The sequence below is a fragment of the Cervus elaphus genome, chromosome 12 (genome assembly GCF_910594005.1).
Source record: "Cervus elaphus chromosome 12, mCerEla1.1, whole genome shotgun sequence".
In the NCBI taxonomy this organism is placed as follows: domain Eukaryota; kingdom Metazoa; phylum Chordata; class Mammalia; order Artiodactyla; family Cervidae; genus Cervus; species Cervus elaphus.
This window is the reverse complement of record NC_057826.1, coordinates 69,944,216-69,971,638: the sequence shown is the minus strand read 5'-3', so window position 1 is coordinate 69,971,638 and position 27,423 is coordinate 69,944,216. Positions and strand designations below refer to the sequence as shown.

Sequence of the window (27,423 nt, the reverse complement as noted above, 5' to 3'; positions counted from 1 at the left end):
AAAATAAATTGATACCTGGAACTATAGAGGTTTTGTTTGTCTTTTGCCATGTCCAGTTCTAAATAAGCAACAAATGAAAGAACCCTACATACCCAGATCTTGATTTGAAAGATATCTTGAAGATTTACAATATGCTAAACTAGGGAAAAATTTGGAAATAATCAGCATAATACATTTGGCTCTCCATTATAATCAGTTTTTCAGCCTGCCTGTCGATAAAACTTTTTCTTTTTCACAATGGTTTACAACTTAAATAATTTAATACAACAGTTGTTATATTTTTATTGCAGGCTGATAAAACTGGAACCATAAGTCTTTTCTATGCACTATATTACAAAAAAAGTGACACTAGAGAAGGGGAACGGATGATTACTAAAACTGTAATTCAATCTTCAAGTTCTGAAGATGTCATAAAAAAGGCTTCTGCTTTACTTGCACACGGCAGATACTATCAGGATGCCTCAAATGAACTCTCTCTGGGTATTCAGTCTCTCCTTTGGCATTATTTTATATACAATAAAAATAAAAATGGGACTTCACAATGCAAATGCAACTGTGATTCAAGCTCAGTAGTTCTTTTGTCAGATAGGATTTTCTTTTATGAAGTTTCATTCTAGAATTAATTTTGATATCAGTGCCTATCAGGCTGTGGAAATTGAGCTGAACCAAGTGAGTCTATTCCTATTTGAGCTGACATGTAGGAAGCTGTAATTAGGAAAAATGCAGAGTTTGTACTGTGCTATAGAAAATTAAACTCATCATGCCACATATTGTCAAATCTGGTTAAAAGTATAGGTATGATAAATAGCAACATTCTATAAATGCCTAATCATTCATGTATTTAAAAATTTACCACTTTTTCACCCTGCCATAATTGGTTGTCAGGAAATAATTTTCAAATTCTAATTATTGCTAAAATCTGAAAAGTCTGTAAATTAATAACAGATTCCTATAGTGTTTACTATTAACAATGTTCTACCAAACTTAGGACTCTAGCTTGTAAGGAAATGTATTCCTTATAGAAAAAGATGATGGTTAGTTATTTGTACATTCTTGCCAGCTGTTTTTCAGTGGACTTGTCTGTACTGGCTTCAGCGTAAGACCAAAAACTTCTAATTCGCCAAACTTCTTAATCCATCCAACATTCAGTTAATCTATAGATGATGGAGCAAATGAAATTGAATTTCTGGCTATGAAAAATGACACTTTGCCTCTGTATTTAAGGCACTGCAGCAATATTTTACAAAATTGGTTTGCAATCTTCACAGGATAAGAATAAATTAAGTGGAAGAATTGAACTTTCATAGTATGGCTGCTGAAGGATCAACACATGTAGTTGGAAGATGAAATTTCCATTGATTCCCCAGCCTGAGAGAGTGCAGGCAGCACCATGTGAGTTTCTGCATTTTGTCTCTCAGCCAATGCAGCCCTGACCCATTCCACGAGGGGCGAAAGGTCACAAGTGCTATGTGAGTGGTGTTTAATTTTCACCACAACTGAGACTGCTAATCACATAACTTTAGGGTGAATTATGGTGATTATTGCAGGCTGAACACAGAGAGATTAAGCAATAACAGCAACACAACCACAGCTGTGATGGTAGTGATGAAAAGGTGGTGCTTCCATGACCCCGTGCTAAGGGGTTTGAGTGGGGTTCGGGAAGCCTCTGGTGAAAGACACTTTGCCCCCTCCAGGCTGTTTTTCCTAAACCACCTCTATATAAAGCAGAGTGACAATAACCCATTTTAACAGTTTCTAGTAATGGAAAGGGCTCAAAACATTCTCCTTCAGAGTGCCCAAGTCTCATTAGTCTACAGAGTAAACATGCACTCCAGAGGCACTGCTTTCTAGAAAGTCTCCACTTTTTAAAGCTGTTAGCTTCTGCACCCTGCATGGATTTTTTTTCTTTAAAATTTTTTTTTACTAAGTCTAGTTGATTTACAATGTTGCATAAGTTTAAGATGTATAGCAAAGTGAATCAATTACACATATATCCAATCTTCTTTAAGTTATTTTTGTTTTTTAATTTTTATTGGGGTGTTGTCGATTTACAATGTTGAGTTAGTTTCAGGTGGACAGCCAAGTGAATCTGTTATATATATATATATGTTCATCTTTAGATTCTTTTCCCATATAGGTCGTTACAGGGTATTGAGTAGAGTTCCTTGTGCTCTACGTAGGTCCTTATTTATGTGTTTTATACAGAGTTATCTATTTTATATAGAATAGTATGTATATGACAATTCCAATCTCCTGACTTATCCCTCCCACCCTTTCTCCCCTGATAACCATGTTTGTTTTCCTCATCTGTGACTCTATTTCTGTTTTATGAATAACTTAATTTGTGCTATTTTTTTTAAGATTCCACATATAAGTGATATCATATGTGTCTTTCTTTGTCTGACTTCACTCAGTATGACAATCCCTAGGCCCATTCATGTTGCTGCAAATGGCGTTATTTGTTCTTTTTAATAGCTGAATAGTATTCCATTATATATATATGTAGCACATCTTCTTTATCCATTCCACTGTCAATGGATATTTAGGTTGCGTCCATTTTCTGGCTATGTAAATAGTACTGCAATGAACATGGGGTGCACCCTACATGGATTTTTAAGTTGTTTGGTCTCATTTTTTCTTCTCTCCATATGTAGCCCATGTAGTGGATTCTATCTTCCTTAGGAAAATTTGAGGAATAATTAAGGAAAAGAGGCTATTACTAGGTGTTTTTTAACTTTAAAAAAATTGCTTAGGTGGGAGGCTGCCTGACTCATGAATCATTGAATAAAGCCAATTGTATCTTCAAATTTACTGGGTTGAATTTTGTTTTCTAACACATACATATTTTTTCAGTGTAAATATTTTACTTACAACCATACCCTAAATGTCATTATGTGAAGGTATTGACTCAGACAGTAAAGAATCTGCCTACAATTCAGAAGACCCAGGTTCAATCCCAGGGTTGGGAAGATCCCCTGGAGAAAGGAATGGCAATCCACTCCAGTATTCTTGCCTGGAGAATTTCATGGACAGAGGCTACAGTCCATGGGGTTGCAAAGAGTTAGACATGACTCAACGGCTAACACTTTCACTTTAAAATAAGAAGTCAAACACTAGACACAGAGTGCAGTGGAGAGCAGCTGTGAGAAACCTAGACAGTGCATTAAAAACAGAGACTTCACAAAGGTCTGTGTAGTCACAGCTGTGGTTTTTCTAGTAGTCATGTACAGATGTGAGAGTTGGACCATGAAAAAGGCTAAGCGCCAAAGAATTGATGCCTTCAGATTGTGTTGCTGGAGAAGACTCTTGAGAGTCCCTTGGACAGCAAGGAGATCCAACCAGTCAATTCTAAAGGAAGTCAACCCTGAATGTTTACTGGAAGGACTGATGCTAAAACTGAAACTCCAATACTTTGGCCACCTGATGCAAAGAGCCAACTCATTGGAAAAGACCCTGCTGCTGGGAAACATTGAAGGCATAAGGAGAAGGGGGTAACAGAGGATGAGATGGTTAGATGGCATCACTGACTCAATGTACATGAACTTGAGCAAACTCTGGGAGATAGCAGAGGACAGGGAAGCCTGGAGTGCTGCAGTCTATGGAGTTGCACAACTTAGCAACTGAACGATGAGAAGAGCAGCTAATGCCTACAGTTCATTCCTGATGTTTGGATAGTCTGCTTTTCACATATTAGGGCCAAAAAAGATCAGTAATGTGTCCATTTCCACCAAGTTGAAATGTCCTACAGCAGGAGTTGTTTTCTTGAACAAAGAGAAGCAGAGACATCTGGAATCCAGGAATTGGGAAACTGGGTCATCGTCAGTTCCAGTTTACCTTTAGGGTTGATTTCTGATTTTAAGGGAGCACTTACTAACTTAGTTCTTGAAGTATACAAATGGAGATGTAGGTTGTTTAAAAAAAATACACACACACACACACATATATATGTTTGCTTCAACCATATTTGTAAACTAAAGATAGCACACTGAATTTTACCAGAAGCCCAAAGGTAGTCCTGGTTGACAAAATAGATGAAAAGGCAGTACATGTATTCTGTACAAATAATGCTACAAAGCAAAGAGTCTCGTATGTTCTAGCTAAGGTAACTGAATAGTTCTTTTTAAAGATTTTTTTTCTTCTTAAAATATGATGTAATGATCCCATATGGAGGAAATGAAGGTGGCAAAATCTACAACAAAATCTGAATCATGAAGAAAAAGTTCAAAACTCTTTGGCATAGTTCAATAGAGGCAGCATCAAGTGCTTTTTAAAATACTATGTTGTCAAGCCCAGCTGCTGTGAAGTTGGAATGATTCCCAACTACAGCCTAGGTAATTTATCTTGTTTAACAGTAGCTCACCTCTTCTGGCTGGTTTGATGTTAGCTTGTTGAGGCAGTTCTGGGTTACAAAGTGCTGGAGCAGAAAGTTCATGTTAAACTTTCAGCTGATATGAAGATATTTATATTGGAAAAATATAACTATTAGGCAAATGGCTAATTAAATGCATACATCTTTGATTCATAAACCACAAGAGATAATGATAATACTCATCATAATAATAACCAAAACTAACATTATTTACTATAGGCATTGTATTAGGTGCATTGCATGCACTGTCTCATTTATTTGTCATAACATTCAGAAGTTGTCTTTTCTTATTACCTCTATTTTACACATGAATAAATTGAGGCTTCAGTTCAGTCACTCAGTCGTGTCTGACTCTTTGCAACCCCATGGACTGTACTGAAGTTAAATAACCAGGCTTTCTGAATTGGGTGACAATTTGGACTCTACCAAGTTTCAGAAACATTCTGGGATAAACTGAATCATCCTGCTCTTCTGTGATTATTGGCTCTTAGCAGCACTGTGGCTTTAGGAATCAATATGGTGCATGAGTTCTATAAATGTGCCTCTTAATAAGTTAATAAAACAGAGATATTCTCATTGCCTCTCCATCAAAGTTTCAGGGAAAAATGAGAATATTAAATGCAGTAGGATAGAGAAGATCTGCTCCATTTGCTCTGCAATGATAATCTTTTACAAAAGAGGATTTTTATTAATTCTTTGCCTTCTGGGGATATTATAATTTTCTAGAATATAGAACTGCCTTAAGCACAGTAATTTGCTGAGCTAGACTGAATCTCAAAATGTTTCAAATGAGCTGATAAACAACTGCATAATTAGCCATTATTAGATCAAGTCTGTATGTTACTGATATCCAGATGAACAAACCAATGGATAGGCAAATTATAGATATACTTTTAAAAACTAAGAGCCTGTGTTATATTTTTACATGCTTTGTGACTTGTCCTTTAAAGAATTAAAAACCACATTTCATTTGCTTCTTTTTAAAAGAAGAAATTTAGATTATTCTATCAAGCAAATCCTTAGAGACTTAATCATTAAGCACATATTTCCATGTATGAATAATGAAGGATTTGTGTGTTGAATGCAACTCACGCTTTAAAAGTGAATAGGTGGTGGGATTTTCCTTTTCAATTAAAGCTTTCCTCAAATCTATTACTTGCCTGGGTAATGTTCGTTCATCCCCCTTTTGAGTTCTGCTTCAATTTCAGAGTACAAAATACATTTGGTCCCGATTATGAAAATAACAGGTTTTACATGCTCAAACTAGAAGAGGAAAATAGAGTAAGTTTTTATGATTAAACACATACACCATATTCAAGTGGCTAGCATCCAGTCCAAAATGTATCCATGTTATAGTTAAACCTCTCTTTCCTCTCAGTTTTCATTTTTCAAGAACTTGACACTGGATCATAAAGTGTTGCTCTGGGCTGGAATTCGTCATGCAGGGTTACAGCCTAGGAGTAAGCTTTTTTTTTTTTTTTTTAAATATTAAAATCAACTCAGCAGTTTTGAGGACTGGATAAAGAGAAATTGCAGAAAGCAAAACTTTTAAGCTGGTTTAATTAAACATAATGGTAATTTATGTTCTGAACTCAGGGGACACAACTCAAAACAGATAAATGTGTTAGATCATCTTTGAACAGAAAGAACTGCAGCAGCAATTCTCCTGAAGAACTCTAAAACTAGCAGGTTGATACTTTGTCTTAAATGGGTTAGGTGTCTTCCTGTTTGGGGAGCAGAACAGATAATTTCTTGAGTTTCTTTGCAGACCAATGATTCTGTGATTATTTCTATCAGTATTACAGATCCCAGTAATAAACTGTAAGCTGCCAGTTTAAAACTGCAGTTGGCATAAGGCCATGTATGAGCCTAGTTGGAAGATGGATTTGTTGCTAAATTTAGAAAAAGCATTTTGACCTTTGATGGTTTTAACAGTCTCCAATATTTTGATGCCTTTCTTATGCTTCCTGTGATCACTGATCCTACATTTGATGTCAATTAATAGGTAAAATTTTATTGTTGTTGGGTTTACATTGTGCTCTTATTAAATACAATGATTATCTATCCATATTTAGTTTTAGCCATGGATTTCTATTAATGTACCTATCTATTTCTTCAACTAGTCCTTTCATTTTTAAGTTGCATGGAATGGTTATTTGTGTATTTACACAGTTCTACAAGTAGGGTATTCGTAGCCTCAAAGTTAAAGTCACAAGGCCACCTGGGCTGCAAATCCAGTGAGGAGTGCCACTTCCTTCTAAAGGTGTGTCAGCTAAACTCAAATTGGGAATGAGAAAATAGAACTTTTGGTTCAAAAGATATCAGCATAATTGCTTTGGTGTTTTTCAAAGGCATTGGAAAAGTTTTCAGCTATTTTAGAATGTTCTGACTTTGTCAGGAACATTTTGCTATTGTGTGTTTGATAGGAAATCTTTTATGTATATAACTATTTGTACTTAACTCATAAAAATGACATGAGTATTCTCCTAAGTCCAAGATACCTCATTAGGACTTTATGAACGAGCCTCTTAAAGACACTACAACCCTGAAAAGGAAATTATATTTGGTTCAGAATAAATGAAGCTACACACTTATAGATCTGAGTTGATTTAAGACTCTGAAGCAAAAAAAGGTAAGCAGATTTCAAATTTGGAGCAATATTCATCACAGCCCCAGAATAAGAATATTACATGTAATTTGATTATACTATCACAACATGTAATACTACACATATTTTTAGGGTGAAGTAAATATTATTACAGAACTCTGATTCATTACTGGGCAGCAGTGTAATGCATAAATGAAATAGGTTAGGGAAAATGTTTCACTGAATTTTATCTTAATTCCTTTCTTTTCCTGCATAATTCATCACTGACATTTTTGAATTAAAACAAACGACAGTTTTGCTATTAACAAGAGACACAAAACAGGTTGTCTGACACTTGATTCTTATACAAACTTTGAGATTAAAAAACTATTTTCATAAATGTATTAACTTTAGTGACTATTTGAATATTTGAGCTTCTGACCTAAAAGGATTCTGAAAAGTCTTTATGATGGGTAACAGTTTTATTGTTACATTAAGACACTCAGCAAACTAACTGAAACTACAACTGACAGTGCTGTAATCAAAGGAGGAAAAAAGATCCCCAATCATTTAAGTAAGTTATTTCCTTACAAATGTGGACAGAAAACATTGTAAAACAAAATATCAGAGGTTAATAGACCATGATCATAGCTGTAATTTATTTCTGACTTGTATAAGAAAATAAGTAAGAATTATAGGCAAAAGAAAATATGAACCTAAATTCTGATGAACATGTTTCGCAGTAGATAATTCTTCAGCTTTTAAGTTTCTGCTATCAAAACAAGAGTTAGTAATTAAGAATAAGAAGCTATGAATCACCAGGAAAAATCACTGGACAGCTCACAGAGAAACACTCATGGCCATAGACGTCCTGGTCTGGAAAGAATAGAATGTTTGCAAAATATCTGCACCAGCAAATAAGGACTATTAAAGGGTGGATGTGATTTTTGTTTTAATTCATTTACTAAAATCAGTAGTGGGGACATTTATTATTTTAAATTAAGCTTTACTACCATTATACTAACTGCATTAGTTCTACGAAAATATTTCTGTTGAAGTATGGAGTTTGCTCAGAGTTAAAGGTACAATTACCATTGATCTAGCGACTCCACTTCTGGGTGTATACACTAAAGAATTGAAGGCTGAGACAGCTACTTGTATACCAGTGTTCATAGCAGCACTGTGCATAATAATCAAAAGGTGAAAGCAACCCAAGTATTTATCAATGGATGAATGGATAAACATATATATAAATTATGAACATATATATAAACATATATATAAATTATATAAGCAGACAAATTATAAAAACAGCTCATGCAGCTCAAAATCAAAAAACAAACAATCCAATCAAAAAGTGGGCAGAAGACCTAAATAGATATTTCTTCAAAGAAGTCATACATATGGCTATGAGACCACATGAAAAGATGCTTAACATCACTAATTATTAGAGAAATGTAAATAAATACTACAATGAGGTATCACCTCATACTGGTCAGAATGCTAAGTCACTTCAGTCATGTCTGACTCTATGCAACCCTATGGATTGGGGCCCATCAGGCTCCTCTATCCATGGAATTCTCCAGGTAAGAATACTGCAATGGGTTGACGTGCACTCCTCCAGGGGATCCTCCCGACCCAGGGATCAAACCTGCATCTCTTCTGTCTCCTGCATTGGCAGGCTGTTCTTTACCAGTAGTGCCACTTGGGGAGTCGTGGTTATCATCAAAAAAATCCATAAGAAGTAAATGCTGAAAAGTGTGTGGAGAAGAGAGAACCTTCTTACACTGTTGATGGGAATGTAAATGGATACATCTACTATGGACAGGAGTATGGAGGTTCCTTGAAAAACTGAAAATAGAACTATCACATGACCCAGCAATCCCATTCCTGGGCATACACCAGAGAAAACCATCAGAAAGATACGTGCACCTCAGCGTTCACTGCAGCACTGTTTACAATAGCTGGGCTATGGAAGCAACCTAAATGTCCACCAACAGTGGAATGAATAAAAAACATATAGCACATACATACATGGAATATTAACCATAAAAGAAATGAATTGTGTCATTTGCCATGGTGTGGATGGACCTAGAGACTGCCATGCAGAATGAAATCAGAAAGAGAAATTTTCACATATTACCACATCTATGTGGAATCTAGAAAAATGGTATAGATGATCTTATTTGCAAAGCAGAAATAGACACACAGATATAGAGAACAGATGACAAGGTGGAAGGAGGAGATGAATGGGGAGGTATAGATCTTCCAATATATATTATGTACAAATACACACCATATATAAAGTACATAAGTAATGTGAACCTGCCGCACAGACAAGGCGCTCTCCTCCGTGCTCCGTGGTGCTCTAAACGGGAAGGAAATCCCAAACAGAGGCAGTGTGTGTGTATGGACGGCTGACTCACTTTGCTGCACGGCGGTAACTGACACGGCGGTAACTGACACGGCGGTACAAAGCAGTCAGCACTGCTTTCATTATACTCAAATACAAAAAGAATAAAAGAATATGGTATATAAATGCAATGGAATATTACCGAGCCATTACAAGAATGAAATAATGCCATTTGTAACAACACGGGTGGATCTGGAGATTTATTATACTAAGTAAAATAAGTCAGAAAGACAAATATCACATGATATCACTTATATGCAGAATTTTTAAAAATGTGCTGAAGTGTTATGAAGAAAATGACTCAAAAAAAGAAGGCCAAAAAAAATACAAATGAATTTACTCATCAAACAGAAACAGACTCACAGACTTCAAAAACAAACTTACAGTTACCAAAGAGAAAAGGTATGGGGTTATAACTTGGGAATTTGGAATTGACAACAATGAAGAACTACTGTGTAGCACAGGGAGCTCTGCTCGATATTCTGTAATAACCTAAATGGGAAAAGAATCTGAAAAAGATTGGATACATTTATGTGTATAACTGAATCACCTTTGCAGTATGCCTGAAACTAACACAGCATTATTAATCAACTATATTCCAACTATTTTATTTAAAATAAAAATTTTAAAGTTCACATTGAATAACAAAAACTATGTCATAGGCAAGCATCTTAAACTGTGTGGTAGACTCATGACTTTTACAACGACATTTGGAGACCTTTGTGAATCCTCAATTTTATATATTATGGGAATATTTGTTCTGACTTTATTCTGACTTCTGACTTTCTCCCTAGTTACTTTTGCATTGATAGTTCTTTCTGGTACATAGCCCCCTAACACCAGTGAAATGAATTTAACTTTCATTGACCTTTCTTCCCCATGGTATGCAAATACTGTATTGCTTGGGAGATGAAATGGTTTCTCTCTAAAATGGTTTTCTTTTGTTCTGTGTAGAGGGTTTTGTGAATTCTTTCATGTTACATGTCTGATCCAGAAACATTATTTCCCCAAAATACTTTCCTTCCTTTTTATTTCTGTCAACAGCCTTAGTTAGCATTTGGCCTTCTTTTTTTGAGTCATTTTCTTCATAACTCTTCATGACAGTTACTGTTGAAAACAAGTGAAAAACAAACCTGAACAGTAATGAGGTGCTAGATGGTAAGACAGAAATACTGGGCAATCAAGTAGGTTCATTCACTGGTTTAAATGATGCATCTTAAAAGTATCTGTGATTCCAGTCCTCACTTTAGAAGAACTACAAATTGCTACTTAAATGGGTTCAGACTTGCAAGGTTCTAAGAAAAGTGTCTCACATGTGGTAAACATTATAATTTTTTAGATTAGAAAAATGCACATTGTATATCTTTTATATGTCAAAATCAACATATAAAGACCAAAGCTGAAAAATATTAAAGATGAATCTGTTACTGGACAGGCAAGGAGGAGCCACATCACTGAGAGAAGGTTCAAATTTCTTCCTGACAAGAAATTCAAGGGATAGAGGTAGTGCAGGAGGAGGAAGTCCAACACAAAGGGCAAGACTCTGTGTTCAGGCTTCTGAATGATTCATGAGGTAGATTAACTCTTATGATTAGTAGCTTTCAGGTTCCATGGCACCCACACTGAGAAACCTGGTTTCAAACAAGTCTGGTTGAGTTAGTTGTGTAAGAGATGTACAGGGGACGTTGCTAGATTCATTCAATAGATGCCTTAAGCATAGGTACATGCTTGAAACTCAGTGGATTTCTTATAACTATTATCTGAGAACAGTAAAAATCATTAACATTCAATCAATGATTGCTGAGGATCTATGCATTTTTTTTTCAATAAAAATTATAGGGTAACAGTAGATGCTCTAAAAACCACATGAGGGGTTATTTTTAGAAGCTTTCCAAGGAGTTTCTGAAATCAGTTCTTATCTTTGACAGACATATAATTCAGAAGTTCCCTGGTAAGAGAAACCATGAAATCTTAGGAAGAGTAGGATCTATTAAGTGGACAAAAATTACTTAATTGTAACAGTATTATGAAGGTCTAGTGCTCTTTCCTGGAGAAGGCAATGACAACCCACTCCAGTACTCTTGCCTGGAAAACCCCATGGACAGAGGAGCCTTGGTAGGCTGTAGTCCATGGGGTCGCTAGGAGTCGGACATGACTGAGTGACTTCACTTTCACTTTTCACTTTCATGCACTGGAGAAGGAAATGGCAGCCCACTCCAGTGTTCTTGCCTGGAGAAGCCCGGGGCGGGGAGCCTGGTGGGCTGCCGTCTGTGGGGTCGCACAGAGTCGGACACGACTGAAGCGACTTAGCAGCAGCAGCAGCAGTGCTCTTTCCCTAAGCTGGAGTGCCACACATAAACTTCTAGGGTTTTGTCTTGTCTTGTACAGTAATTTTCATTGTGTGTGTTGACATTCCCTGGCTAGTTCCCAAGCTAGTAGTGCCTGTCTAAAATAGATACTCAGTAAATATTGAGTTGAATGAATAGGTAACAAATGAACTGACTGGCAAGAAAGATGGTGCCAATTTCCTTCTCTTACTCAACTCTAAATAGTAGGAGCTGACCTCTTTGTTCCTTTCAGACTGGCACCAAAAAACTGTATTTTTTTTTTCTGGGTAGTATGACCTGTTTCAGAGAAGGAGGTCTCCACAGTTAGACAAGCCACAAAATATAAACTGATTTAAACTCAAGATTTTGAGGAAAAGAACACCAAAAGTTGAAAAGGTGAAATAAAAACTTGTATCAGGAAATGTAAGGTATGTCTTATAGAAGGAAGGCTTCCATGGAAACAGAAAAAGAGTATACTGTTTTGCCAGTAGTTTAATTTATATTTTATAATTATTTGTAATGTATTGATATTATAATATTTTAATTCTTGGGAGGGTAAATTAAAAACTATTATCCTTAGGAAAATAGTAAGTAAAACTGTAGACATGAAAACATTGCATTTTATTAATTTATTTTAAAAATTTTAAGAGAGTGAATTAAGACATTATTTTCCCATTAAAGAATGTTTCCATTTTAAGCTTGCTACGTGGTAAGTGAATCTTACAGTTATAGCCATTAGAAATTCCTCGTCATTCCTGAGTAGGTAATTGTTACTTGAAATAGCTCTTTCAGGGTGATTATTATGAAATGTACCTATCTTCTGTTGATCTACTGCTTTATTTATTTCGTGTTAAAAGACCCTTAGAAACCTTCCTATCATTAATGAACAAATTTCATTTTACAGATTACATCCATTAGATGCCAAGAATAATTCTGATCTGATTAAAGGATAACCATTTAAGACCACTAATTCACATATTAAATGCTTAAGATTGTACATCGTTAAAGACCTTACATCTCCAGACCCATTATCTTTTTTCTCTTGGTAGAAGACAATAAATGAGAGCCTTAAATAGTGGATGGATCCATCTGTCTAGACCAAAGAAAAAGGGGGCTACAAAAATAAGTATATAGTTTGAGGAATGCTTCCAGAAGAGTATTCAAGGATCAATGTAGGTATTATGAAATAACAAAAGATTACAAATCTCTTTGAGATGGAGGGAAGTCATTAGAAAAGGAAACATTTGGGACTTTCCTGGAGGTCCAGTGGTTGAGACTCCGTGCTTCTGCTGCAGGGAGCATGGTTATATCCGTGGCTGGGGAACTAAGATCCTCGCTGCCGTATGGTGCAGCCAGAAAACAGAAGTGAGAACAAAGACCATTCTTGGATGATTATGATCTCAAATGAGTATTTAAGGAAACAAACATGACAAAATATTTCTTATATCTATGAAGTGTTTCTCAGAAGGATGAAAATTACTGTAATTCTCATAATAACTATTTTTATGTGATTAAGATCATAAATAGAATTTATATGTTTGCATGAGGGACAACAAATACTAAAGAAGCAGGCTGACTTTTAGAAAAATTTACGTGTAGATTGCAAACACCCTGAAGTCAGGCACCTAATTCATCTCACTCCCTATCCTCAGAACCTGAAGTTCATCAACATATTGATTAAATGTTAATCAATAAATACTTGCTGCATGAATAACAAATTAATACAAGTTTTCTAATTTCACTGGAGAATCTTAGCGGAAATCCACAACCTATGAATATGCTGAATTCCAAAAGAATTTTGAGGCATATTGGTTGCAACTTAAAATGTATTTCCCCACAGGAGAAACTATTATGGATGGTACAGGGGTTGGCAGGCCAGCCCATGAAAGTCACTTAATCTACAACATAGCAGAAACATTATACATTTGAAATGAACAAGTAGCAGAGAAAAAATACTGCAGCAATAAAACCAAAGATAGAAATAATAAAATTGAATAAAGCCTTAAAATTTTCTTGTCTCTCAGTGCTTGGAGAGAAGCAGATTTAAGTATGAGAAGAAGAGAGGTATGGAAATTGTCATGGAGAGGCTTATATTCTCAAGAAATTTAGAAGCTGATGGCTTTTTAAAAATTATGTAGAATTCTCCTCCAAAACATAATTCTGCTTATCCATGATAAAAAGTCTTTGAATAACACTCGTTTAACTCTTATCAGCTATGATGAAAGTGCTTTTTAAAATTCAAAAAGAGAATAGTGAAAAGAGGAAAAGAAACAAATGTGAAGAAAAATCAAGTAAACTGAACAGTAACAGCAGAGATGAAAATATTGCAGTATGAGTTAATCTAATACTCTCTGTGTTCTAGGTACTGATGATTAAAACAAATATATGGATGAAACACAGTCCTGGCCCACAAGAAACTTCAAGCTTGGTAAGGTGAATCAAATTCAAACTATTAAGCCCAACATTTGTGATAAAGACTGTGAAAAAGTAACCAGGCTACTTTTTAAAAAAAGCAAAAGATGGCCAGAGCTTCCCAAAGGGGTCCTCAAAGGCTTGTGGTGAATGCTGAGCAGGTGCTTTACAGGCAGAAGCAGAGTGTGAGAACAATCCAGGTTCTGGGAACTGTGGGGACAAACGAAAGTGCGCAGAGTACGGAGGCTCAGAGGGAGAGGAGGATTGCCAAGGGACAGAAGTGAAGGCGTCAGCCAGGAGGGCTGTGGCCTGCCTTATTCTACAGATGACTGGAAGTCTGAGGAGGGTCACACAGGGAAATAACATGATCAAATGGGCATTTTAGAAAGATCATTCTGGAAGCATAGTGGAGGATCGATTGGAGGTATGAAATACTGGTGGCAGGGAAACCTGCTAGAAACCGCCAGAGTGAACGCTGGGCAGAAATGGCAGGGCTATTTATAAAGACAGTCTGGGGAGCCATGTCTATTCTCATCTTCATGAGGGCCTCCAATTCAGACGCTTGATGTTGTCTCCTAATGAGGTTATCCACACTGTCATTGAGACTCATTTCCAAGACTGAACTTTTAAAAAATGCTACAAATTTTGTAACCTCATTTTAACACATTTAAAATTTTTAACATACTGGGAGTCTCAATAAATGGAAGGAAGCTGCGTCCCTCTCCATCTCAGAAAAGCCAGCTAATCTGCTGTGTGTGGTTGGTGCACTGTCTTCCTAGAGGTAAAGACAGGGATGGACACAGAAAAGATGTAAGCTGGAAAGTTTTCATAAGCAGCATCAGTTGAGCTTTGTTGTGGGGAGAGGAGAGTGTACATCCCTTTACTCAAGAGTTGATGTTTGCAAGTTGGTTGTTCCTAACTGGGCAGTGTCTGAACTGCTGCTAAATAATTTTTTCTCTACCCACTTATAATATAGATGGATGTCCTGGCTTTGAAATATTTAGTAAAAGATACTCTGCTTCTCTAAATTACTTTCCATTTTCCTAACCCAGAAGACTGACTTTGAGAAATGGCCCAGAGCTAATTTTTTTAAAACTAAATTATCAAAAGTAACTTATTTCTTTATATTTATGTCTCTGGTGCTAAGTCTTTTTAATACCTTACACAAAAACATTATAATCTTATGACAAAATTTAAAATGCATTTTATAGTTGTTGAGTATAATGAATGAACTTTTATTTAATGTTTCCTTTCTAAACATATTTGACTAGCTATTGTTGAAAGAAGGACCAGACATGGGGAAAATTCAGTTCAGTTCAGCCGCTCAGTTGTGTCCGACTCTTTGTGACCCCATGGACTGCATGATGCCAGGCCTCCCTGTCCATCACCAACTCCCAGAGTTTACTCACACTCAAGCCCATTGAGTCGGTGATGCCATCCAACCATCTCATCCTCTGTCATCCCCTTCTCCTCCTGTCTTCAATCTTTCCCAGCATCGGGTTCTTTTCAAATGAGTCAGCTCTTCGCATCAGGTGGCCAAAGTATTGGAGTTTCTGCTTCAGCATCCATCCTTCCAAAGAATATTCAGGACTGATTTCCTTTAGGATGGACTGGTTGGATCTCCTTGCAGTTCAAGGGACTCTCAAGAGTCTTCTCTAACACCACAGTTCAAAAGCATCAATTCTTTGGTGCTCAGCTTTCTTTATAGTCCAACTCTCACATCCACACATGACCACTGGAAAAGCCATAGCTTTGACTAGATGGACCTCTAAATAAATCTAATCTGTGCCTTCTGTGTTCAGTTGTCCTTGACACATAGAAAACATCTCTCTTCAGAAAGGAAACATTTCTTCCTTCTAGTGTATGACTAGATCTTTATCCATGTGGGACAAAGTGATAAAAATGATAGAAGTATGCAGTATTAGGATGAAGGGAGAGAATCTTCATATTTAAAGTCAGCCATTTCACAACAAGTCAAGGACACAGAAAAAAAGCTCCTTGTCTTTTGAAACATTTGACTTGACTTTATGTCCAATGTTCTGAGCCTCTGGATAAGGATCACTTCTTTCCTCCTCTGCTGCTTCTGCGCTGGACATCCTCTAGGTAGCTTGGGTACTGAGGGGACCAAGCAAAAGAGGCTGTGGGCTATATGCTGATTAGTGGTTTAAGCCTGAGGCAATGAGTGGTTTAGATCAGAGGATCTTCAAGGAATTATTTTACTTCCTTCTTACTGCAGGATCAAGTCAAGTAAGATTCTGACAATTGATATTGAAACATAATTATATCATGCAGAGTTAAGGTTGTACACAAATATTTGACAGAATACATAAATAACCCCAAGATACTTCTTTCAGTATTTGAATTAGTATTGTTCAGTAGTAATTTTTAGCACACTTTAACTATTTTAACTATTATTTAACTATCATTAACTATTTTAACTGAATGTTTAACTTTAAAATTTTAACTATTTCCCTCATCAGTAGTTTCTTGATCTAGAATCTCTGCATGAAAGATGCCCTAGGAATGGTCATCTATGAAGGATTGAACTCCAGGAAAGAAATTCTGCTCTTCTTATATTTAAATTTATTCTCTTCGCCAGGCATTTCTAGGATTGTGAGGCGGGGGCAGAAATTGTTACTCTCAGGTATGCTGCCTTACTTAGATTTTGGCGCTTTTTTTTTGGCAAGACACATTTATGACTCCCTTGATAGGAACAATGAAGTAATTAGTTATTGTATCCCACACCTTACTAATGTGTGTCCCAAATTTTGTGGCATAAACTTTTAAGCAGTGTTTGGTTTTTTTTTCCTGTGATTGTTTAAAAGTTGAGGTCAACACTACTTATTATTCAGGTTAGAGGAAAACACAGAGAGGTGTTATCTGCAGAGCAATTCACGTAAAATCTCCTAATACTTTTGCATAGAATCTCCTCTACTTTTGCAACAGACTCAAAAATCAGTCTCCACACGGTTGCAGTGAAGTGAGCAGTCAGTCTCCTGAGTACAGTTACAGGTCTGTCCCAATACTGCTTCTGTCAGCGAACCTGCCTGCTTTTACTTCTTTCATATTATAGCCATTAATTAGAACCTGCCAAGAGGAACTTGAACATTCCTCAAGTATATATTAAGCATCTGTCCATCATGGTGGGAAGGGCTAACTTATTTTGGGGTATTCAACTCACTGGGTATTCTAAATGTCAGGTTACTCAATACAGAAGTACAGAGGCTAACATGCTGGAAGTAGTTCCCAAGTTTTAAGATTTCTTCTCATGAGTTGCATTCACTGGCCTCAACCCATCTTTACATCAAAAAAATCTAAGTATTGATTCTAGATTCTGAAACCTATAATTATGTATAAACCTGAACTATGGAAAACCAAATAACTTTCTAAAATGTTACTATTTACTGGAGACATTTGCACTCAGATCTTTCCTCTAATTAGATTGCTAGCATTCCTTGTGTTCTAGCAGTGTTCCAGTGTTATGACTGGGAGGAAGCTAATTTCAAGGATCTTTTGCACAAGGAACTATTTACCGAGACATATGCAGTGCTTTCACTATGAAATAAATAGGAATAACATGACTTTAATCAGGGTTTTGACAATAAGAAATGAGACTTATTTGTCTAGCATTCTCACACTATGGAATGCAGTGGCAATACCTTTGCTATTTCTTACCTTCTGTGGTTTTGGGAACACACAATTTTCTTAGTTTCACATTTCACCTTATACATATGCCTTTCCTTTGTCTTCCAAAAGGTGCAAATCTATTACCTTATACGTTTTTAAGATGATGCACAGGTCTCCTATATTTTACCAATGACAGTGTAATTCTCTGTCTGCCAGGTTGCACACAGTCATTTTGATTCTTTTCCTTACTTCTCAAAATTCTGGCAACTTGTCTTTCACTAATTTCCTCAAATATAGATCCTACTTTAGGTCTTTCATCATCTTACCTCTCCCAAGGCAATAATTCTCAAACTTTAGTTTGCGTGTAAAAAATACACATGAAACTCATAACATTCAGATTCCTGATCCCAGTCTTAGATGACTCAGCAGGTCTCAGGAAAGTCACAGGAAACTGAATTTTAATAAATCACTTAAACATAATTCATTGTCCAGGTTTTGAGAAATTTTATTCTACAGTTTTCTTATCTGTTTTGGGTCTTATAAACCAGAGGTTCCCAAACTTCAGGATCTAATGCCTGATGATCTGAGGTGGAGCTGATATAATAATAATAGAAATAAAATACGCAATAAATGTAATTTTCTTGAATCACTCAGAAACCATCTCCCCACCCTCAGTCTGTGGAAAAATTGTCTTTCATGAAACCGGTCCCTGGTGCCAAAAAGGTTGGGGACTGCTGTTACAAACCATTTCTAAATAAGAATCCTAATGGTTAGATCAAGTTCATTCATTCATTTATGCCTTCAACTACTTATTGAGCTCCCAATGTGTGTCAAACGCTGTTCTAGGTATTGGGTTTATGGGATTGACCAGAAAAAACATCATGGAGCTCAGTTTTCGTTTCCCTGAGTTTAAGAAGAATCCTCTATAAATCATGCTTGAGCCAAACTTTCTGAATCTGATGTTGAAGATCCTAGTTGATTGTGTCTCATAACTATCATTCAACAAAGATGCTCCCCTCTAGGCAGGTTGTTTTCTCTTCCTTTTTCTCAGCCTTACTGTCTCCATACCAAACTCAACCCACCTCTGTTTGTTGGTCCTCTTACTCTCCATTAGGAATATTGTCCAGTGTTGAGGACAGGGCACAGAGATGGGAAAGATGTTTCATTCATTCATTAAACACATATTCATTGAGAACCAAGCACTGTTTTGGATATGAGAGAATTCAGCAATGAACAAGATAAGGATAGAAAATAAAAAGAAACACCAGATAAATTCCATTCAGGGTATGATGACAGTGACCTGGCAGCTACTTTATATTGAGTAAAGAATTTAGTGACATTTAGACTGTGAGACGCTGGGCTGGATGAAGCACAAGCTGGAATCAAGATTGCCAGGAGAAATCTCAATAACCTCAGATATGCAGATGACACCACCCTTATGGCAGAAAGTGAAGAAGAACTAAAAAGCCTCTTGATGAAAGGGAAAGAGGAGAGTGAAAAAGTTGGCTTAAAGCTTAACATTCAGAAAACTAAGATCATGGCATCTGGTCCCATCACCTCATGGGAAATAGATGGGGAGACAGTGGAAACAGTGTCAGGCTTTATTTTTTTGGGCTTCAAAATCACTGCAGATGGTGATTGCAGCCATGACATTAAAAGACGCTTACTCCTTGGAAGGAAAGTTATGACCAACCTAGATAGCATATTAAAAAGCAGAGACATTACTTTGCCAACAAAGGTCCGTCTGGTCAAGGCTATGGTTTTTCCAGTGGTCATGTATGGATATGAGAATTGGACTGTGAAGAAAGCTGAGCGTTGAAGAACTGATGCTTTTGAACTATGGTGTTGGAGAAGACTCTTGAGAGTCCCTTGGACTGCAAGGAGATCCAACCAGTCTATTCTAAAGGAGATCAGTCCTGGGTGTTCACTGGAAGGACTGATGCTGAAGCTGAAACTCCAATACTTTGGCCACCTCATGCGAAGAGCTGACTCTCTGGAAAAGACCCTGATGCTGGGAGGGATTGGGGGCAGGAGGAGAAGGGGACGACAGAGGATGAGATGGCTGGGTGGCATCACTGACTTGATGGGCATGGGTTTGGGTAGACTCTGGGAGTTGGTGATGGACAGGGAGGCCTGGTGTGCTGCGATTCATGGGGTCGCAAAGAGTCGGACACGACTGAACAACTGAACTGAACTGAGACTGTGAGATGAATGACAAAAGTGGCCATGCAAAGTTTAGGGAGAAAAGCATCACAGGCAGAAAAAACAGCTAGTGCTAAGGCTGTCAGGTAAAAATGTGAGTAAGAAGAATATAAGGAAGGCCAGTGTTGCTGATGGTTAGTGGGAGAAGATAAAGTGGTAAAGGCTGGGGTCCAAGAGGTTCATATGAGCCAGATGACATAAAGGCAGAAGTGGGGCTGTGATGTGATTTATGTTTTCACAAAACTCTCTTCAGATGTTGTGTGGGAATTGGATTGTGGAGATGCAGGAGAGACCAAACAGTAGTCCAGCTGAATTATGATGGTTTGCATAGGCAGTGGTACAAGTGAACAGAAATGAACAAAGTAGGCGTATGTTATGGAAGTAGAATCAGGGAGCTTGGTGATGGATTAGATGTGGGGGCTGCAAGAGAGGACTCAGGGAAAATTTCTAGAATTTTTTTCACTTGAGTAACTGGCTGGCTGGTCATGTCAGTTGCTGCTCCAGAGAAGACTATGGAGGGAGCAGGTTTGGGTGAGAAGGGTGGAAATCAAAAGTCTGAATGGTGAGTGATATGACTGAAAAGCAGGCTACTGTGCCCAGACTGCCAGAGGCTTACAGTAAGCTAAGAAATTTGAACTGTTTCTGAATGGTGACTTAGGAACGTAATATGGCATTGGTGTAGAGGATGGGCTTAGAGGGGCAGAAATCACATGTCTGCTGTAGGATTTGGGGAGTAAGAATGGTGGCGGAGGGGTGGGGGATATGAGAGAGAGTCAAAAACACAAGAATAATTATAAAAGAGCCAAAAAGAAGGAAAGAAATCAAATAAAAAACAGGTAGAAAGCACAAGTGTTTATTTGAAGATAGAAAAAGAGTAAGGAGGGTAGGATTAACTGTAGAATGTGTCTTGGTTGGTAGTTTTGAGAAAAAGATGCAGAGGGCAGAAAGGAGAAAGTGCCACAAGTTCCTGGGAGAAGCACCAAGCCTGCTCCAAAGAGTGGAATTCACCAGCTGTGCTTGGGTCTCACACACAAACTGTCTTGAAAAAGAACCTGGGTTGAAAAAAGAGAGATGACTTTGTGATCTACACTTGGTCATTCTCTCTTAGCGACAAGGGAACATGTGTGTGTTTGTGTGAGAAAAGCAACTTCATCTATATTTTAGTTAGCACATATCTTTTCACCATAGGAAAAAAAAATTGGTGATCTTTATTATTATTAGGATCAGCTAACAGGATATCAGATAAAACTTACATATTTGTAGCATTTTCAGAGCCTGAAATATCGTTTCATAAAATGGGAAGATTTTTCTCATGTTTGTGAGTTCTGTTGCCAATGAACAGTGTATCCAAAACGGATGTTTTCAAAGAGGATCTCTGTCACATCAAGGGAGAAAAACTGTTGTTCTTTACGAGAAAATGTTTCCAGTTTGCAATTAATTTTATTTTTCGGATGGAATTTTCTTTCTCCATTATAACAGGCTAGATCAATAAGAACCCTGCATCTATAACTTAGAAAATCAAGACAGGGAAAACCATCAGAGAGAAAGCAAATGATGACAAAAATCGATATGCTTACTTACTCTGCGCTCCCTTATCCTTCATTTTCCACTTGTCTTCACCAAAACCTCACCACTGGAGCTAAATGGATCTCTTGAATAAGATTTTTTTCTAAAAAAAAAACCAAATTTTGGCTCATTTGTGTCAAATTCAACAGGAGCTGCTTCTTTCCTATATGAGCCATTTTCTGAATAAGTGATTTTTTGGGGGTTGGCAAGCTGAGAGATTTTGCCTTAGTCAATAGTTGGCATTATCATCAAATAGGAGGCAAATTAGTCATTGCAAATGAATTAATATCTTGCAGAACTAGAGTTATTTATGCCCTGAGTGATAAACTTGGGAACTGTTAATCAGCGCACTGACAGAATTTGTAAATGAGATCAATGCATCACTGTTGGGGATCTTCCAGGAATGATGGAGGACAGGACAGCTGCCAGAAGACTGGATTCATTTATTTGCTTGCTCTTTCCTTCCTCTGTTTACTTTCTTCCCTCCTTAACCTTTCATTCCCCTTTCTCCCTTTCCTTCCTTCCATCTTCCCGTACACTGGTGCTCTGTTCTGTGCTAAGTGTATCTGTTCTGGGCTAAGAGGTATCTTTAAAGAGACATGTCCCCCACCTTTAACAATCTCACAGGGAAGAGAAGACATCAGGCATCATTAGAGCGTAATGTATTAAGCATAAAAACAAACGTCTACAAAAATGTTTTAAAGTATGAGAAGGAAGACTCTAACTTGTCCTATAGGGGTTAAGGAAGGGCCTCTCTGAGAAAAATGAATACAAATTTGCCAGGTGGACACAGCAGTGTTTTAGGGAGAAGAATATGCATAAAACCATGGATTTGGGGGAAAATATGATCATCAGTATTACAGCAATCACAAAAACAAATAATGTGTACTATGCCCTTACTATATGCCAGGTATATGTTATGAGCTTTTCACAAATTAATGTTTTTAATCTTTACAACCACCCCAATGGGTGTTATTCCATTTTTCTGATGAGTATAGCAAGTCCCAAATGTTTCAGAAACTTGTCCCAAAGAACAACTGGTATGTTTATGGAGTTGTAACCACTTCAGTGTGTTGGTATATGAAGGATATAGTGGAAAATATCAAGAGATGAGGTTAGAAAGATCTTCAGGAGTGTATGTAATAAACAGTAAGCCATACTACAGAAAAGGGCTCAGGTTCATTGTTAAGCTGGACAAATTTGTTCATCTATTCCTCTGTACATCTACACATTTATTTATGAGATATATATATATATCTCATATATATATATATATATATATATGATTTTATGCAGTACCCAAAAATCATGCATAAAATGAGTAAAAATGAGAGTGATAGAAAAGATGAAGGAGAGGATATAATGGAGTTAGGAATAAGGCTAGTTGAGCAGACGTCCGTGAACCTTGGCAGACACTGGAGCTATTTTCCATCTCTGTATGAATGTTAAAAAACCAATTGAGGAGAGAAAGCCAAGCTACCCCCTAAGTGAGCTGAAACTATACCCACTGAAAAGGTCAGGGTATTTCAAAAGGATGATTTTGGAACCATTTAATCAGAGGGACAGATGGGTGATAGAGGCCATAATGTCCTATTTCTTATAGCATGGTGGATATGATTTTCATTTGAAGAGTTTTTTTTTTTTTTAAGGAGATATAACCAGATGTCCTCTTCACCAAAACACAATCTTAATAAAGTGTTCATGTAATGCCTGTCTTTAATAATTCTACTGCCTGAATATTTGCCAAGATGACTTATTTGTGACATTTATACCAATCCAAATAAATAACTAACTTACTGTTTGGCTTGTTATTTTTAAACACCACCTAACAAATACACTAACTTTGGTTTTAGAATGGTTGACATGTAACCTTTCCTTCTGGCAGTGATTAGCTGGTAGGGACAGTTGCCTATTCAGGCTACTCGGAGTTTGCAAGACTTAAATTGCATCAACCAAATAGTTTCTATTATAAGCGAGTTTTAATTGCATATATCCAGACATGCTTCTAAGATTGTTTAGAAGCAAGTTCAAGAGGGGGGAACACAAGCTATGAAAATATAAAATGCTGTGTTAAAAGACATCCTGGTTAACACTAACTCTTGCGTCAGTAATCTGATGATTTCTGTGTAAATATAGGGATGGGGGGCTCCCCTGGTAGCTCAGTGGTAATGAACCAGCCTGCCAATGTAGGAGATGTGGGTTCAGTCCCTGGGTCAGAAAGATCCCCTGGAGAAGGAAATGGCAGCCCATTCCGGTCTTCTTGCCTGAGAAATCCCATAGGCAGAGGAACCTGGTGGGCTGCAGTGCATGGGGTCACAAAGAGCTGAACATGACTCAGCAACTAAACAGCAACAATAGGGATAGGGTGAGGAGGGTGGTGAGCTCATATTTCTGACCCATAACTAATTCCTGTCCACAGAGGCAAAAGTTTATAATAAAAGCTGCACATAATCTGAAAATGTTCTTGGTAGATATTGTCATGAAGTGGTCACTGGCAGGGTAGTGTGGTAGCCATTTGTAGCACAATAGCTAAGTTTAAAGCCCTGCATAACTAAGGCTAATAACTGGGCAGGCATGTGGGTTGTATACGATTTGAGTGAAGAGTCCAGTGGTCTAGTAAGTGTACAATTTGGGGAGACATATGTGATCCTTTCTGAAAAAGGAACAAATGATAGACTTGCACCAGGATCTTCTATGCCAGAGTCAATAAACACGTAAAACAAGCCATTGAAGAGGAAAGATCTCAGTTCTGAAAAGTCACTGAATAGCTTTGAGGGGAAAATGTCTTAACCAGGTCTTTTATTGGTTTATATTTTCAATCAGCCGTACAGGATGAGGCCCCAGTTGACAAAAAGTTGAGGCAGTGAACTGTCTCTTACAGTGGTGAGAACTTAGCTTCCTGCCTATCAGCTGGGCCTCTATAATTTCCCCCCCCACTCATTTCAGACTTGTAACTCTATCTAGAGTTTATTCATATTGTCTAATGAAATCCAAAACATGGCTCTGGTCCTCTTATGGTTTTCTTAGAACTAAGGTTTTCCTGAGGTAATAAAATGTATTAAATATTAAATAAGTTTTAAAAGCTTTAAATTTTACAAAGCCACGGCCTCTTGTTTAGTTTTGTCATTGTAAGCGTCTCAGCAAATCATGTCTAATTAGGTACTGGAAAAGTGGAATGTGCATTTTCTGTCAAATTTTATTTTTCAGGTAAAATTGGTTTTCAAATCTGCTAATTGGTAAAAAGATATTACCTTCTCTCTCAAGTTACAGAAGCAGAAGTTCAACTGGTCCTTAAGAAATGAAAGACCTTCAGTGAAGGTTGAAAGTCCTTCAGTTCAATCATGTCACACTTTGAGCAACTCTGGTCTCCTTAGGTCCATCATCTGTCCTCATGGCTCACAGGTGTGCAGGGCGGTTATGTCCAGGACTATGGAATGGACCCTGATGCTGGGAAAGGCTGAAGAAAGAAGGAGAAGACAGCAACAGACGATGAGATGGTTGGGTGGCATCACTGACTCAATGGACATGAACTTGGGCAAACTCCAGGAGATAGTGAAGGACAGGGAAGCCTGGTGTGTCCGTGGTGTCGCAAAGAGTCAGATATGAATTGGCAACTGAACAACAACAACCCAGGACAAAAATGGTTACTTCCCACCCAGTTGAAATACGCTTTCTGTGGAAGGGTAAGAATCCCAGAAAGTCTGTGGGGCTGGCTTTTGGAGTAAAGAAATGAGTAAAATTTTCTCTAGATTTTCCCAATGTGTTGTGATTCAATTTATTAGATAAATGAGTTGTTTGATGATTTTCATTTAAATTGACAAATTTCGCTCCAAGCATAAATTTCCACAGGGACACGGTCTTCATTCTTTACCAATTTCAGGTTGCCACTAAGGTCTAGAGGAACTAAAGGTATTTTAGCCTCAGAGTGACATATGAGCTGATTTCAAATATTTGTAGACTGTTATGTGGAAGTAGTATTATACTTTTCATCCAAAGCCATATGGGTTAAACAGAATCTTAGTAATCATAGTTGTCCATTAGACTGCTTTGGAGATTGTGACCCAGTCCTACCCTAGAGATGTTCAGTAGACGTATGGATGATCATTTGGCATGAAAGTCATGTGTCAGAGATTTCTTGGGCCAGATGATATGAAAGTGTTCTCAAAACCTAAAAGTTCTAAGAATCTGTAATCAACATTAAAAAAAAAATTATTTAAAAAAATTTTGGCATGAAATATGAGGAAGGGCTGTTTGCTGGAGGCAAAATGTATGTCTATGTTTTTATACTTTTAAGTCTTAAAATTGTTGCATTATCTTTTTTTCAGATAGCTCACTGGAAATAAATATGAAAATAAATATGGAAATTTCCTAAGTGACTGAATACTAATGAATCTGTAAATAAATTTAGAATTCTCTTCTGGACACAATTCCTTGGGTGATATAGGATCCTAAATTTATGTTTTACCTTTTTATTTTGGAAAAGTTAAAACCTATAAAAATTGACTAGTATAATGAACCCTATGCACCCATCACCTAGATGCAAGAATGATTAACTTATAAGGGCAGATTAATGGCCCCTGAAAGATGTCTGTGTCCTGAAGAAGCCAGGAACTTGTGGATGTGTTAGGTTACGTGGTAAGCAAAAATCATGGTAACAGATGGAATTAAGATTCTCCAAGAGGGAACAGTCTAATCACCTGCATCTTTGTAAGTGCAAGAAGGAGGCAGAGGAGAGAGACCCAGATAGATAGCCATGTGAGAAGGTCCTGGCTGATACTGCTGAATGGCACTGGAGGAACGGGGTCTTGAGCCAAGAAATGTGGCTGAAAAGGCAAGGAAACAGATTCTCACCTAGAGAATCCTAATGGTTTGGGGGCCTGTTGATGCCTTGATTTTAGCCTAGTGAGACCTCTTGTAGATTTCTTACCTATAGAAATATAAGATAATAAATTTGTGTTGTTTTCAGCTATTAAGTTTAAGGTAAATTTTTTAGCAGCTATAGAAAACAAGTTTTTTTAAAAAAGAGAGAAAGGCTGTCAAAATATGAAGGAAAAAAATAATCCTTAAGGACAATGTTAAAAAGTTCTTTGTATTTTCAAGTAAAACAAGTATTTAGAAACCTAGCAAAGAAAGACAGTGCTTTTATTTGTTGGCTTTGAATACAACACGAATGGACATAAATCTGAATATCTATAAAAGATATTTGAATATATGTACCAAAGTTAAATAAGTATTTAAATTGCTAATATGATTAGTTTTATTTATCATTTAAATGATTTAAGCCCATGGTGCCATTTTTGTTTAACTACTTATCTCCATTACATAAATTGCAAATTAGATACTCTGGCTTACTTGAATATGTTTTATAGTTATTCTTGATGGTTTTCCTTTATATACTATTTATCCAATTACAGCGAAAAGGCAGATATTAGAGAGATAAAAATGCATTATTTTATAGAAGCTAGTGAAACTGTTTATACTTACTAGGATACAGACCTTTCAAAAAGACCAACTAAAATCTATGATCATTTTCTTCCAAATAATTCTCTAAATTCCCATTTATATTCATAGGTTCTTTTTTTCCCTAAGCCTGATAAAATATTTAATTTGAGTCCAAAAACCAACCAACCAATCACTCAACCCACCAAATGACTTACTCTGCCAACAACCATAAGTAAAAACAAAAAGTAAAACAAAGCGTTTGAAGTTTCTAAGCACTTTTGAAAAGTGATGCACGTAGCTTGAGTGAACTGTCAGGTATCTATTTTGTTATCTTGCCAATGTCAAAACAAAGGGCAAAAGATAAATGTCTAGATTTACTGAAGTCATATATCCTAATGGATCATTTATTTCTTTTATGATTAAGTACCTTCCTCTTCAAAGATATTAGCCATATGATTCACAATCTGGAGTGAAGTTT

At 36.9% G+C, this 27,423-nt stretch overlaps 1 long non-coding RNA gene across 2 annotated transcripts in view; it reads left to right on the top strand.

Annotated features, from left to right (window-relative positions):
* Nucleotides 1–25,258, top strand: part of LOC122705059 — a 129,435-nt gene extending 104,177 nt beyond the window's left edge. The window contains exons 3-5 of one of the 2 annotated variants that reach the window (XR_006344029.1): nt 1,269–1,392; nt 14,059–14,124; nt 24,768–25,258. This is a non-coding gene — a long non-coding RNA (uncharacterized LOC122705059). The remainder of the gene's footprint in view (nt 1–1,268; nt 1,393–14,058; nt 14,125–24,767) is intronic. The other variant, XR_006344028.1, reaches the window with a different exon arrangement.
* The last annotated feature ends 2,165 nt before the right edge of the window (nt 25,259–27,423 follow it).